Raw genomic sequence first — 13,229 nt, 5'->3', positions numbered from 1 at the left:
TAATTCTAAGCACCATATCATGGGTTCCCTGGTGGTCTCCCATCTGGGCACCTCAGGACACCTGCCAAGTGTCCCTATTTTCAAGGGGCAGCCCCAGATTTGCAGAAGCCATTGTGACACCTCCCTCTGCTGGCTCACTGGTCACCAGAGTGCAAAAAGGCCTGGTGAACTCCTGTGGTTGGATCATTTCACGTTTGTTCCAGGAACATTCTGTGAGGGTAGTGAATTCCTCTTGGGTTTACAGGCATGAGAGAGTACTAACTGTAAGCCCCATTTCTCTTTCCTTTTTAGGCTTGGAAGACTGAGAAGAGCGATTTCAAGGATGGCGAGAAAAAATAAAGTTTGCCCTGTCCCAGAATTCTCCCCCTCGCCTGCCCCTCCCCCTCCCCCTGCAGACCCCTTTTCCAAAGGACCACGAAGGTAAAACCTTTCAGCGTATAGATGCTGCTTCCAGTCCCTAAGATTTCTTGGGAAAGGTCTCTGAGGCCTATTTTGAGGTTTAGATAATCATATCCCATGTGGCTCTTTGTTTCCCTGTGGGCTCCACGTACTTCCTGGCCGCCTCAGGCAAAAGAGAAGGAAAGTCATCCAGAAGGTAATGTCTATTTCTATGTATGTGTTCAGAAAGTCTCTGTCTCTGTGTCTCTCTGTGTGTAAGAAGCCTCTCTAACTGCCAGCCTTCTCTTCGTTTCCTTTCAGAAGAGCTCATCATCGAAGATATTGAAGAACTGGAGGAAGAGGAGTAAGAGACCGGAGGAAGAAAGACCAAGGAAAGCATGAAGGTAATGTCCATTTCCAAGAAAATGTTCAGGAAATATAAGAAAGTCCCCCAAACAGTTCTACTGTATATTTTCTCTGCATCTTGAGATTGTACTTACCTTTAGCTCGAATTTGGTTTCCTACAGGAAAGTTTGTGTGCTCACATGCTTAATGAGTGAAATGAAAATTGCCCTGTTTTCTCTGGAAATGAATCTATTGGTATGTCATTCTTAACTTTCATACTGTGTTTTACCCAGAAATTTCAGATTTTTTTCAAAAAAGATTTGTGCACGGTATGTGCTCCCCCCCTCCTTAGTGGCTGATCTGGAAGAAGATGGCAGGAGGAAGAAAGAACAAGGAAAACATGAAGGTAAAGTCTATTTCCAAGGATATGTTTAGGGTATATAAGAAAGTCCCCAAAACAGTTATGATTCCAACCTTCTCTTCTTATCCACTTAGATGACATAATCCTTGAAGACCTGGAGGCAGAGATGGGGCAGAACAGCTTTGATACTGACACAACAAGCCACAGAACCTGAGCACGGAGTTTGCCATCGCTCTCTACCAACGCTGGGCAGAGCTCCACCACGGAACGACCCTCGCCATTTCCCCAGTGAGCGTGGCTCTTTCTTTGGGATGCAAGGGAGCACATTGGCCCAACTGCAGCCTGCTCTGGGATACAGCACTCATGGTAAGGCAGCCTTCTGAGAAACAGCTTTTTGGTGAGCAGCGCAGGCTGTCGTGAGCTTCGCCTTACAGTTTGGACTGTCCTGGTAGGCAGAGCATATAAAAACAAAAGCAAGTCATCCAAGGGGACTTACTTCTGAGTTAACCCTCTTTCATGCCATGGGCTTTACATGTGCATCCTACACCTTTCAAGTACATTCTTTCCCCCAAAGAGTTCTGGGCGCTGTAGTTTACTCCTCACAGAGTTGCCAGTCCCAGCAACACTTCAGGAACTGCAGTGCCCAGAATTCTTTAAGGAAAGAATGTGCCTCAGGGGTTGGTCTAGATGGCCCTTAGGTCCCTTCTAACTCTACAATTCTATGATTCTGTGAATGCACATGGAACCATGTATTGGTGTGTGCTGATAGCTATCCACACCTTGGTTCTGTTGAAATCAGTTAGTCACAGCTACTAGCTAAGTCCCATTGATTTATGAAAGTGTGGCTGATTTACAGCACAATCCTATGCATGTCTACTCAGAAGTAAGCCCTGTTGACGTCAATGAGGGTTACTCCCCAATAAGTGGGTACAGGATTGTGGATTCATATCAACAGAGGAGCAGCTTTTGATTTAACTGTCTCACCTGCTATGGACTATTTAATGCAAAAAAGTGACATGTCTACTCAGAACTAAGTCCTTGTGAATTCCATGGGGCTTACTCCCAAGTAAATGGACAGAGAAGTAATTAAGACCCTTCAGCATATATGTTGATTTCAGAATAACATTAGTCCCTAAGGTCTCTCTGTAACTGTCTGAGACCTATTTTGAGGTTTAGATACATAAACATATCCTGTGTGGCTCTTTGTTTCCCTGTGGGCTATGCAGACCTCCTCCCTTCCTCACATGGAGGAAGATGACCCAGGGCAACATGAAGGTAATGTCTTTTCCCATGTATATGTTGTTGTTGTTTAGTTGTTTAGTCGTGTCCGACTCTTCGTGACCCCATGGACCAGAGCACGCCAGACACTCCTGTCTTCCACTACCTCCCGCAGTTTGGTCAGACTCATGTTTGTAGCTTCGAGAACACTGTCCAACTATCTCGTCCCCTGTCGTCCCCTTCTCCTTGTGCCCTCCATCTTTCCCAACATCAGGGTCTTTTCCAGGGAGTCTTCTCTTCTCATGAGATGGCCAAAGTATTGGAGCCTCAGCTTCACTATCTGTCCTTCCAGTGAGCACTCAGGGGTGATTTCCTTAAGAATGGATGCGTTTGATCTTCTTGCAGTCCATTGGACTCTCAAGAGTCTCCTCCAGCACCATAATTCAAAAGCATCAATTCTTCGGCGATCAGCCTTCTTTATGGTCCAGCTCTCACTTCCATACATCACTACTGGGAAAACCATAGCTTTAACTATATGGACCTTTGTCTGCAAGGTGATGTCTCTGCTTTTTAAGATGCTGTTTAGGTTTGTCATTGCTTTTCTCCCAAGAAGCAGGCGTCTTTTAATTTCCTGACTGCAGTCACCATCTGCAGTGATCATGGAGCCCAAGAAAGTGAAATCTCTCACTGCCTCCATTTCTTCCCCTTCTATTTGCCAGGAGGTGATGGGCCCAATGGCCATGATCTTCATTTTTTTGATGTTGAGCTTCAGACCATATTTTGCGCTCTCCTCTTTCACCCTCATTAAAAGGTTCTTTAATTCCTCCTCACTTTCTGCCATCAAGGCTCCATGTATATATTCAGTGTATATAAGAAAGTCTCTCCAAGTGCCAGCCTTTTCCTTTCAGAAGATCTAATTATAGAAGACATTGAGGAAGAGCAAGAAGAGACTGTGCGGCACTGAAGCAGCTCCTAGAGGGGATGATCAGCAAGACCAGGACCAAGTCTCAGATGTGTGCAATTCACCACTCTTTAAATACATGGACAAGGATTATGCCAAGCTTGGCCACTCATTGGCTGTCCCAGGAGAAGGCATGAAGAAGAAAGGCCCAGTTACTCCACAGGGCGAAGCAGGTGGAGGAGCTTCCTGTGGCAATGAGGAAGATGTTGACTATGCAAGTAGACTGTTGTAACTCCAGCACAATTCGACTCTTAAACAGCAACCTAGCTGTTTCTGGCCAATGAGCAATTCTGGAAGCTCCCTAATAAGTACCACCAGTTCATTGCAATCAGGAAATTGGAAATAGAACAATTTGTCTGCATCTGGGAAACTTGTAGAGAAAGCATGGCTGGAAAAATCTTTTTTAATAATTCCAGTGGCACCTTTAAGATCAACTAAATATAAGCTTTCAAGGTATGAGCTTTCGTGTGTAATACACACTTCATCAGATACTCTGAAGCAGAGGTCGGTTCAACCTTATAACTGTTGATGACTGTTATGGCAGTTGGTTCCACAGGGAAGGGCAAGGGATTTTTAAAGGGATAGATGACCAAAATTAGCTTTAGTATGTATAATGGGACATGAATCCAATATCTCTATTCAGACCAGGTCTCTCCATAGTTTTTAGTTTGGTAATGAGTTGTAATTCAGCAACTTCTCTTTCAAGTGTATTTCTAAAATTCTTTCGCAATAAGACAGCTACTTTAAGATCTTGTATAGAATGTCCTCGGAGACTGAAGTGTTCTCCTATTGGTTTCTCTGTTTTATGATTCCTGATGTCAGATTTATGCCCATTTATCCTTTGGCGTAAAGTTTGTCCTGTTTGTCCAATATAGAGAGCTGAAGGGCACTGTTGGCATTTGATAACTTATATAATGTTGGAAGATGAACAATTAAATAGGCCTGAGATGGTATGTTTTGTTAGGATATTTCCGTTCCACCTTAAAAGGGAGCAGGATGTTTGTGTCACAGCCTGCGTATTTCCTGTCTCACAGGATGTTTCTGTTGTGTCTTTTGCTTTCGTTTCCCTCTCACTGCCGGAACTCTCTCATGCAGGCAGTCATGGTTTTTCTTTGTTCTGATCAACGCTGAATAAACCTCTAAATAATGCTCTCCTGTGTGCATCTTCCGTTGTGCATATCTGCTGATAGAGCGTGCAAGAGCTCTGGATCTTTGGGAAGCTATTTCTGGAGCTCCTGTCGCTAATTGCTGATACTGCGTGTCTACGGGAGATTGATGGATGTCCGGAGACGACGTGGAGTCAAGATGGACTTTATCTCCCTGGCAGTATTCCAACATGTTTGATGTTATTGGGGCCAATAATGATGCTGTCCGGGTGTCTGTGGCAGCAAAGTTGTCATCTAGATTTATTGCAGGCTCTTGTGGCAGTGTTCATGTTCAGCGGCGTAGGAAGAGGGGGGCGGGGAGAGCGGAGCGCCCTGGGTGCCATCTCTGAAGGGGTGACGAGGGCACCCCGTGGGGATGCCATTGTGCCCCTGCCCGCAGCCGTGGGCAAAGGATCCTCTGCACCGCAGCGCCGCTTGGTCTCTCTGTCTCGCTCGCGCATGTGCGAGCTACAAGCCTAGGGCACATTTCTCTCCCCCTCCCACCTATCAGGCTCTTCCTTCATGCGCAAGCGCGAGGGATGGGGAGGAAGTGGGGGTGGCGACATTGCTGGCTCCCCTGCTCTGAATATTTGGGAGTCATGGGGGGGGGTCGGCATGCCGTTGCCCCAGCTCCCGAGTCCTGGCTGGAGCCTAGAGGAGCAAGCAGGAGGTGGAGAGAGGACGAGTTGCTCGGCTTTGCCAACAAAGCTGTGCAGCTCCCTCCCCCCCCCCCCTCTTTCTTTTTGCTCGGCAAAACTTTGGAGTTCTCATTTTTCTTTCATTTTCTTTTTTGCAAAAGCGTGTGTGGTGTCTGAAGACTGGAAGCACCTGTAAGAGGGTTCAGGCGGGCACAGTTTTTTGCCTGTTGTTTGGATAGGTCAAGCATCACCAGTTTTACATCTGTGAAATGAGCACTTTGTGGTGCCCATGACAATTTCTTAGATATAGGACTCCAGGTTCCAGAAAGCTTTGGACCATGGACTATGGTAACTTATAGGTTGAATTACTGCAACGGGACTGCCTCTGAAGACTGGAAACTTCAGCTGGTGCAGAGTTCAGCAGCCAGGTTGCTCACCAGGGCAAGATGGTTTAATCATATTGTTAAGTTGTGGGTGAACATATCAGACGACACCGCAATTCTTCAAACAGCTCTTGTTTATTCACAGGCCAGAACAGAACTGAACTGAAGGGTTCAGCCAGCCTGCTTATATAGAGCTCCACTACAACGCAACAATAACCACTTTCTGTAACTATCTAATCACTGAACGTCACGTTCAATCCCTTATTTGCATATGTGGACCTGAGTGAAAACTATCTACAGTATCCCCCTGCTAGACCAGGGTGAGAACTTCAGTACATAACATATATAATGCTGACCATATTGGCTACTACCAATTACCTTCCAGACCCAATTCAAAGTGCTGGTTTTGACCTATAAGGCCAACATCAAAGTTAGACTAAGTATTTAGGCCTCAGGGGGCCTTGTGTGCTGTGAATATGTTTTCACATCCTTTACGTTCGGAACATGAATAGCTAATGGCTGACAACAACAGCAGTGCCTGTATTTTTGTAATCTGAGTGAGCAGCTTGACTGCTCAAATATCTGGAGATTCATTTGTTTTTTAGGTAGCTGTGTTTTCAGATCAGCTGTGTATTCCAAAGAAGCTCAACAATTTTCCTAAAGAAAGCTCAACAACAAAAACTCCACAACTTTGTGTCTGCCCCAGGTGCTAGCAGGGATTGCTACACTGCTGGAAAGTGATCAATACCCAAAAGCTCTTGGAAACACAGGACATGAAACAATTAAAATGACAGGTACGGAAGAACATTCAAAAGGTCATCAAAACAGTCATTATATAAGCGTGTGTGTGTGTGTGTGTGTGTGTGTGTGTGTGGAGAGTTAGGCAGCAATAAATCACAAGAAGTAAGTTAACTCTGTATTAGGAGAAACCAAGTCTGCTCAGGAGTGTCACTGCAAAGACTTAAAACTGAGAACCATTTGGCCCACCGAGTGAATCCTTCAGTTAATTTGTTCATAGTCTTACAATGTAGATTCTCCATATTATGAGCCTGAAGAAAAAGAATAATAAAAGCCGCACCCAGATATTGTCCCTGGGCTAATGCATGAAAAAGCCTTTCTCTCCACCCTCATTCCCATAAGCTCTACATATCACTTTAAAGCATATCTGTTTTTCACCTCTATCCCACCTGGTCATGAGAACAACTGAAGTTTAAGAATTGGTGCCTGAGCTTGCTTTTAAGGCCCTCCTTGTTATGTCCTGAAGTTCTCGCCCTGACCACCAGGAGTATTGTGTATGTAGTTTTCACTCAGGTCCATGTCAGTTATTTTAGGCGGGAAACCCTGGGTTGTTGTTGCTACATTGTCGACAGCCGGCTGCCTATAAAAGGAGGCCGGCTGAGCTGTTTGCTGTTCAGTTCTGTCCAGCTTACAAATAAAGAGCTGCTTTGGAGAAATCGCTGTGTCGTCTGCTATGTTCGCCCACAACTTAACACTCCTCTTCCCTTCTTCCTTGTGTGTCATGTCTTTTTAGAGGGACTGTCCTCCTGCTGTTCTTTGTAAGCCAGTATGGGAGCTTTTTCAGCTAAAGAGTGAAGTACCAGTGGAGTGCTCTTCTACAATATTTGAACTAGAAAGATGGGTTGGGTGCATACCAGATTTTAAGAATTTGTTGTGCTCCATTTGGAAATCTTTTCATTGGACAGGATGCTTACCTTTTAGTCAACTGCAGCTTTAAATTGTAGCGTGTACCAGAAAGCCAAATTTATTTCCCCACTCCTCCTGATAAATAAGAATGCACCTCAGATAAGGAGTAGCAAGTGAATTGTTCAGCTGAATGAAAAATAACTTGTGAATTTCAATCCTTTCCCCATTATTTTGACCAGTTACAATAGCAGTCCAGCTGGCAGGAAACGTTAAAAAAAAAAACCACACACACAGAAAACACGACCTGCCATACAAACTAGCATATTTGTTGTATGAAGCAACGTGTACACAGGATCAGTGCTGAAAAGAGTGTAATTTTTAGCAGAGCAGCTAGATAACATGGGTTGCTTGGGGTTTCTGTTTGCAGAAGAAATTAGGCATGCCTTTCTTACGCCAAACAGCTTTTCTTCCAACAATGAATGGCTGATGTAGGGCGGAGCACACAAATTATAATGGTCCTGTAAAGAAGAATTATCAAGAGTGATAAAAGAAATGCAGGTGTTCTAGATCTGTCCTTGACTGCATCTGATGGTTAAATAAGTAGAAGGCAGCTTGCATAACCAACCTTTCTCCTCTCTGCAGAGGGTCCTTGGAATTGCAATGCAATGGGGAAATCATCTAAAATTGGGTGGAGGGATCTTGCATATGACCAATTTGACCCCATACCCCAAGACTGCAGCTCTATGCAACACAGCCCATGCCAACCTCTGGGGTTGGAGAGAAAGCAGGGCTTTTTCACTGGGAATTCACAGGAACTTAGTTCTGACACCTCTCAGGTGGGCACCAGTGCCATTCTAAGAGAGGAATTCTGACACCTATTTTTCTAGAAAAACAACACAGATTACATCTCTGTCCCAACTTAAGGCTGCATATATCTCCCCCTTCACATGTTATCCTCACAAAAACCCTGTGAGGTAGTTTAGGCTAAAAGTCAGTGACTGGTAAAGGATGGCCCACTGGGCTTCACTGCTGAGTGGGGACTTGAACCCTGGTCTCCCAAGTGGTATTCTGATACTCTAACCACTGTACAACACTGGCTTAGTTTCTCAAGGCGCTTTCCATTTGGGCAGCCACTAGATACCACCCTGCCTTGAGGGCTGAGCTTATGGCTGAGCTAGAGAAATTTATTTTAGTAATGTTTATGGAGAACCCTGCCAAAGATATTTCCAGACTGCAAAACCAATACAAATATTCAGATTCTCTGCCTGTTTATCAAATAGGTTTTACAGTGCTCCAGTTCACATCTCGGTCACAGCAAAAGCTTCTATATTTTAATCCTGGCCATCAGGGCTACTCCTTCAAGCTGTAGCCATTCCATCATGCTGGAGGGAGAGAAGGAACGGCAGAGCCCCTCTAGTAACTAGGCTGACAGACCAGAGATTTTGCCTCATTCTCTTCTCATACTGTTTCCATTCAGACTTCTTGTTTGAAGAACTAGTGGCTACGTTCGCATTTTTCCTCTTCTCTACTGTGGTGTTTGCCTCCTAGGTGGGTCATAAGGAAAGGGTTAAATGAGTGTGAAGTGATTGGCCAGTGGGAACCCAAGGGGATGAGTTAGAGTTAGAGTTGGAGTTGTGTGGAAGTCAGTTGGGAGTTGGAGAAGGAAGAGGGAGGATAAATCTGTGGGTTGGTCGAGTTTTGATGTGAGAGAAACTGATAGCAGGAGTCAGATAGACAGTTGGGATAATCAATTAGCAGTTATTAGGAAGTATAGGCCGGTATAGAAACTAAGGATAAAAAACGGACAAGAAAAATTAACTGAAACCATAAACTTGTTCATGCTTATAAAATAAACTTGATTATTTTAATGTTAATAAACTGTCTGGACTCAGTGTGTACCCTGGGTTGGTGACAGCGGGGAAGTGATCATAGTGGTGGCACAGGGATCAATAGACCGTCAAACGTCCGGGGACCCTGTGTGATCGCCACACCTACCAATCCATTTTCCTTTTGTATCCTGTCGTTGAGATTGTCAGGACAACAGCAGAGATCATCTTACTATTGATATTTGTAAGCTGCTCTCGGGGGGGGGGGGGGGATTCCAGTAGCTCCTTAGAGACCAGCTAAGTTTGTTCTGGGTATAAGCTTTCGTGTGCACGCACACTTCTTCAAATGCTTCAGATATCTGAAGAAGTGTGCATGCACATGAAAGCTTATACTGGACATATTTTATATTTTTTTTGACTGTGTCAGACCAACATGGCTACCTACCTGAATCTGTAAGCTGCTCTGGTAGTCATCTTTGATTTTTACTCCCTGAAAAAATGTGCAGTTGTGGAACTATTGAAACACAATAATAAAGAACAAAAATTGAGGATTATACTTCTTGACTACACTTCTTGTGTATAGCTGCCTCTCTTGGTTAGCAAGTGTTTACATGCAAATTTAGAAAACGTTTATTGTTTCTATTCATATTCCATTTTATTGTCAGACATCAATTGCTTAAATTACTCCTAAATGGAAATTTAAGGATGAACAAATCGTATAGAATTTCAACAATTCTCAAATGCTTCTTTTGAATTGATAATAAATGGTATCATTTGCCACCAAGCATAAAACATCTGTCTGTTAATCCCATACACAACTCTTCACAATAAACTCTTACAAGACCAGCAGCACACTGGTTTCTACATCTTTTCTAAAGAAATCTGAGCTCTTCTAAATAAGACAAGAGTTGTTTTTGTGTGTGTAACTTTGCTGGGTACAAACTTTAAGCACTATCCCCCAATTAGAAGAAACTTGTGAGCCAGTGGGACAGCAACCTTCAGAATTTTCATATCTCCCACACATGATAAATTGATTGTTGTGGGTTTTAGAATATACAGTGTTCTAAAATCAGTATCGGCTGCATTGGCAGGGCAAATCTGATTATCCAGGATTTCTGTCACAACAATTCAATTTTTGCAAAGTTCAATTATGCTTTACTTACAAATTGGCCATTACAGTTCAAACATACAAACATACAATACATAACATGATAATCCATATCTTACAAAGTGATACAATGGGTAAATGCTGGATCAACGCAATTAGTTATCAGAGCACTTAGGGTAGAAACTCTCAGAAGATTTCAATGAAAGCAGCATGAAATTTAGATTAATATATATTCTGTAATGCATCTTAACAAAAAGTCATTATTTTCAAAATCTAACCAATTTCCCTTAGCCAACAAAAGCTGCGAGATAAGTACTGACTGACGTGATTCGGTAGCTTTTGTAAAGTGGCTATGCATATCTAATACTTTTCAAGATTTTTTTTTGTGTGGAGTAGACTTTTGGAGCCAAACTATATCATAATTTGTCAGATCTTTGTACGCTCAAAACTTCCCAATTCAATGTTTCTATATGATGGTGTTAGGCCATCTTGTTTCAAATCCCTTGTGTACATTTTTTTTTCAATCAAAAAGCCATTCTTGGAACATAGTCAATAATACCATTAGAGATTTGAAAGAGGGGAGGGGGGGATTTGACAAACCAGTATTTCCACTGTAACTAGCCTGCCAAGTGTTCATGTTTTCCTAAGTGGCTCTGTCCTCTTATATTTTCTTAAACACTGAATATTTGAGAGCACTACCAAATGTTTATTGCATGATGTAGTAGTAAAGGTAAAGGGACACCTGACTGTTAGGTCCAGTCGTGGACGACTCTGGGGTTGCAGCGCTCATCTCGCTTTATTGGCTGAGGGAGCTGGCATACAGCTTCTGGGTTATGTGGCCAGCATGACTAAGCCGCTTCTGGTGAACCAGAGCAGTGCACGGAAACACCGTTTACCTTCCCACAGGAGTGGTACCTATTTATCTACTTGCACTTTTTGACGTGCTTTCGAACTGCTAGGTTGGCAGGAGCTGGGACCGAGCAATGGGAGCTCACCCCGTCGCAGGGATTCGAACCGCTGACCTTCTGATCGGCAAGTCCTAGGCTCTGTAGTTTAGACCACAGCACCACCCATGTCCCAATGTAGTAGTAGTAAGAAGCAAAAAAAAAAGCACCCACTCACAGCTGATAATAGTTCTTCACTTTGTTCTAGTGTGTCCAAGGAAAACAGTCCACATCCATTTGCACCTCAGTCACAGAAACACAGTTCTCTTAAGATTTTCAGTAACATCTAAACATTCTTCTTTCAGGTAAGTGATTGTGTCCTCTGCAAACAACTTTGAAACATCACTGACCAATAGCCCTTTATAGATGTTTTCCATGAATTTCTGGATTGGACTTGCCATTTCTCAATCAGGCATAAAGTCAGTGAAAGGGTGCTGTCAGCCCCTTTTAGCTAAATAGCAGCAAAGTAGCTTGGCATCTTTATTTATATGTTTGTTTAACAGATAAAAGAAGAAAACATTGCATTGTGAACAAACAAGCAGCATCAGCAGTAGTCGTAAAATAAGTCACAAGCAAAAAGATATAAACAATTGTTCTCTAAATTGTTTCTAATAACATAAAGGGTGAATGTTTTCTTGTGTCGTGTTATACTTAACAAAAATGCTTCATTTTTAAATGAATAAATTATCAAGTTGCCTTCCTTCCTTCACTCGTACAATATTAGTCAATATTAGTCAACTTTGAGAGTTGAGTCCAACTTACTGGTGCTTAGGGTAGACTTACTGATATCAATGGACTTAAGCTAGCCATGCCAATTGATTTTAATGGGCGTACTCTGAATATAACTTAAGTGGACTACATCTAGTCTCCTAGATGAATAAATGTCCATCCCCACAACATATTCTTGTACTAGGAGCTATTAACTGACATATTGTCAATTTGACATCTCCTGGTTAAACCAGATCCTTAAAATTTCCAAATAATATTGTTAATGGTTCATCATTTATATTTCCACAAAATTTCACTATCTTAAGAACATGACCAAAATATGTGCCAATACGTTTTAGCTAAAATGGTGGCAAATAGCTTGGCAGTTTAAAAGGGCAATTGACCTGTATGATCAGAGAGATATGGTGTTTTCTGCAAAAATACCGTGTCAGCTTTCTCCTTTTGTAATATTCGAGCTACCCTTCTTCTTTTAGTTAGGTTGCCAAGTTATTTTATGTTTGGACTGATAGCATTTCCCATTTCAAAAGGTGACAAGATTTGCCCCCATGCCATTTATGCCCCAAACCATCATGCATTATGTTACTATGGATTCCTGCCTATGTGTTTGTTTTACAATTAAGCCTTCATCGAAGATAGCACAAAAACAGTCAAGCTCCATGCAGGAAGGTTATTACCCATTACTCACATTTTGAGTGAAATGAACCTGCGACCAATATACCAGGCTTTTCAGCTCATTCCCAATCTTTCTATGTAATGGACAGCAAGGCAAATTGATGAAAGCAACTTGCCTAGGTAAACTGTGTTTCGTTAAAGTCCCCATAGCTCTTAAAAGGGAGCGGTGTTAGAATTAATAATAACAATAACAACAATAATAATTTTTTTGTGGTTTCACACCATTAAGTTTGCATTTATTCAGCTGCAGTCATCTGCCCCTGTTCTTGCGGGTGACACAGTCAAGAACTTAACTTCAGAACTCTGCTTTAAGTGTGTCTCAAATAAGAAGCCATATAAGATATATAAAAGGATGTCATATAGAGGAGGGAGAAAGGTTGTTTTCTGCTGCTCCAGAGATGGAGCAATGGATCCAAACTACAAGAAAGAAGATTCCACCTAAACATTAGGAAGAACTGTTCGACAGTGGAATTTGCTGCCAAGGAGTGTGGTGGAGTCTCCTTCTTTGGAGGTCTTTAAGCAGAAGCTTGACAACCATATGTCAGGAGTGCTCTGATGGTGTTTCCTGCTTGGCAGGGGGTTGGACTCGATGGCCCTTGTGGTCTATTCCAACTCTATGATTCTATGAAAGGGAGCTAAGTCATTGATTTGAAGGTTTAGGAGCAGCTAAACCTTCATTTTCATAATATTTATATCTTACCTTTCGCCCAGCACATAACTAGGGATGGACCAATCTGTCAAATTTGATTCCTCTCAGTTCTCACTTTTCCAACCTGAAGGTGAGTTCTCCACATTCCTACACCAATTTGCAATAGGTCCTATTGAAACTTCGTTAGCATCTTAGTGCCAATGTCTCCTATAGGCACATTTTCAAAAA

The 13,229-nt window shown here is 42.7% G+C and overlaps 1 long non-coding RNA gene across 2 annotated transcripts; it reads left to right on the top strand.

Moving 5' to 3' along the window:
- Window positions 1-386: 386 nt before the first annotated feature.
- Window positions 387-13,223, top strand: LOC310675244. Of its 2 annotated transcripts, XR_014509988.1 has the most exons (4): window positions 387-1,450; window positions 11,160-11,256; window positions 11,455-12,706; window positions 12,988-13,223. It is a non-coding gene; the product is annotated as an uncharacterized lncRNA (long non-coding RNA). The 2 variants fall into 2 exon arrangements; XR_014509989.1 differs by having other exon boundaries at window positions 11,160-12,706.
- Window positions 13,224-13,229: the final 6 nt, after the last annotated feature.

This window comes from Podarcis tiliguerta (genome assembly GCF_965153285.1).
Source record: "Podarcis tiliguerta genome assembly, chromosome: 3".
NCBI lineage: Eukaryota > Metazoa > Chordata > Lepidosauria > Squamata > Lacertidae > Podarcis > Podarcis tiliguerta.
The sequence above is the reverse complement of the archived record's forward strand: the minus strand, read 5'-3'. Positions and strand labels throughout refer to the sequence as shown.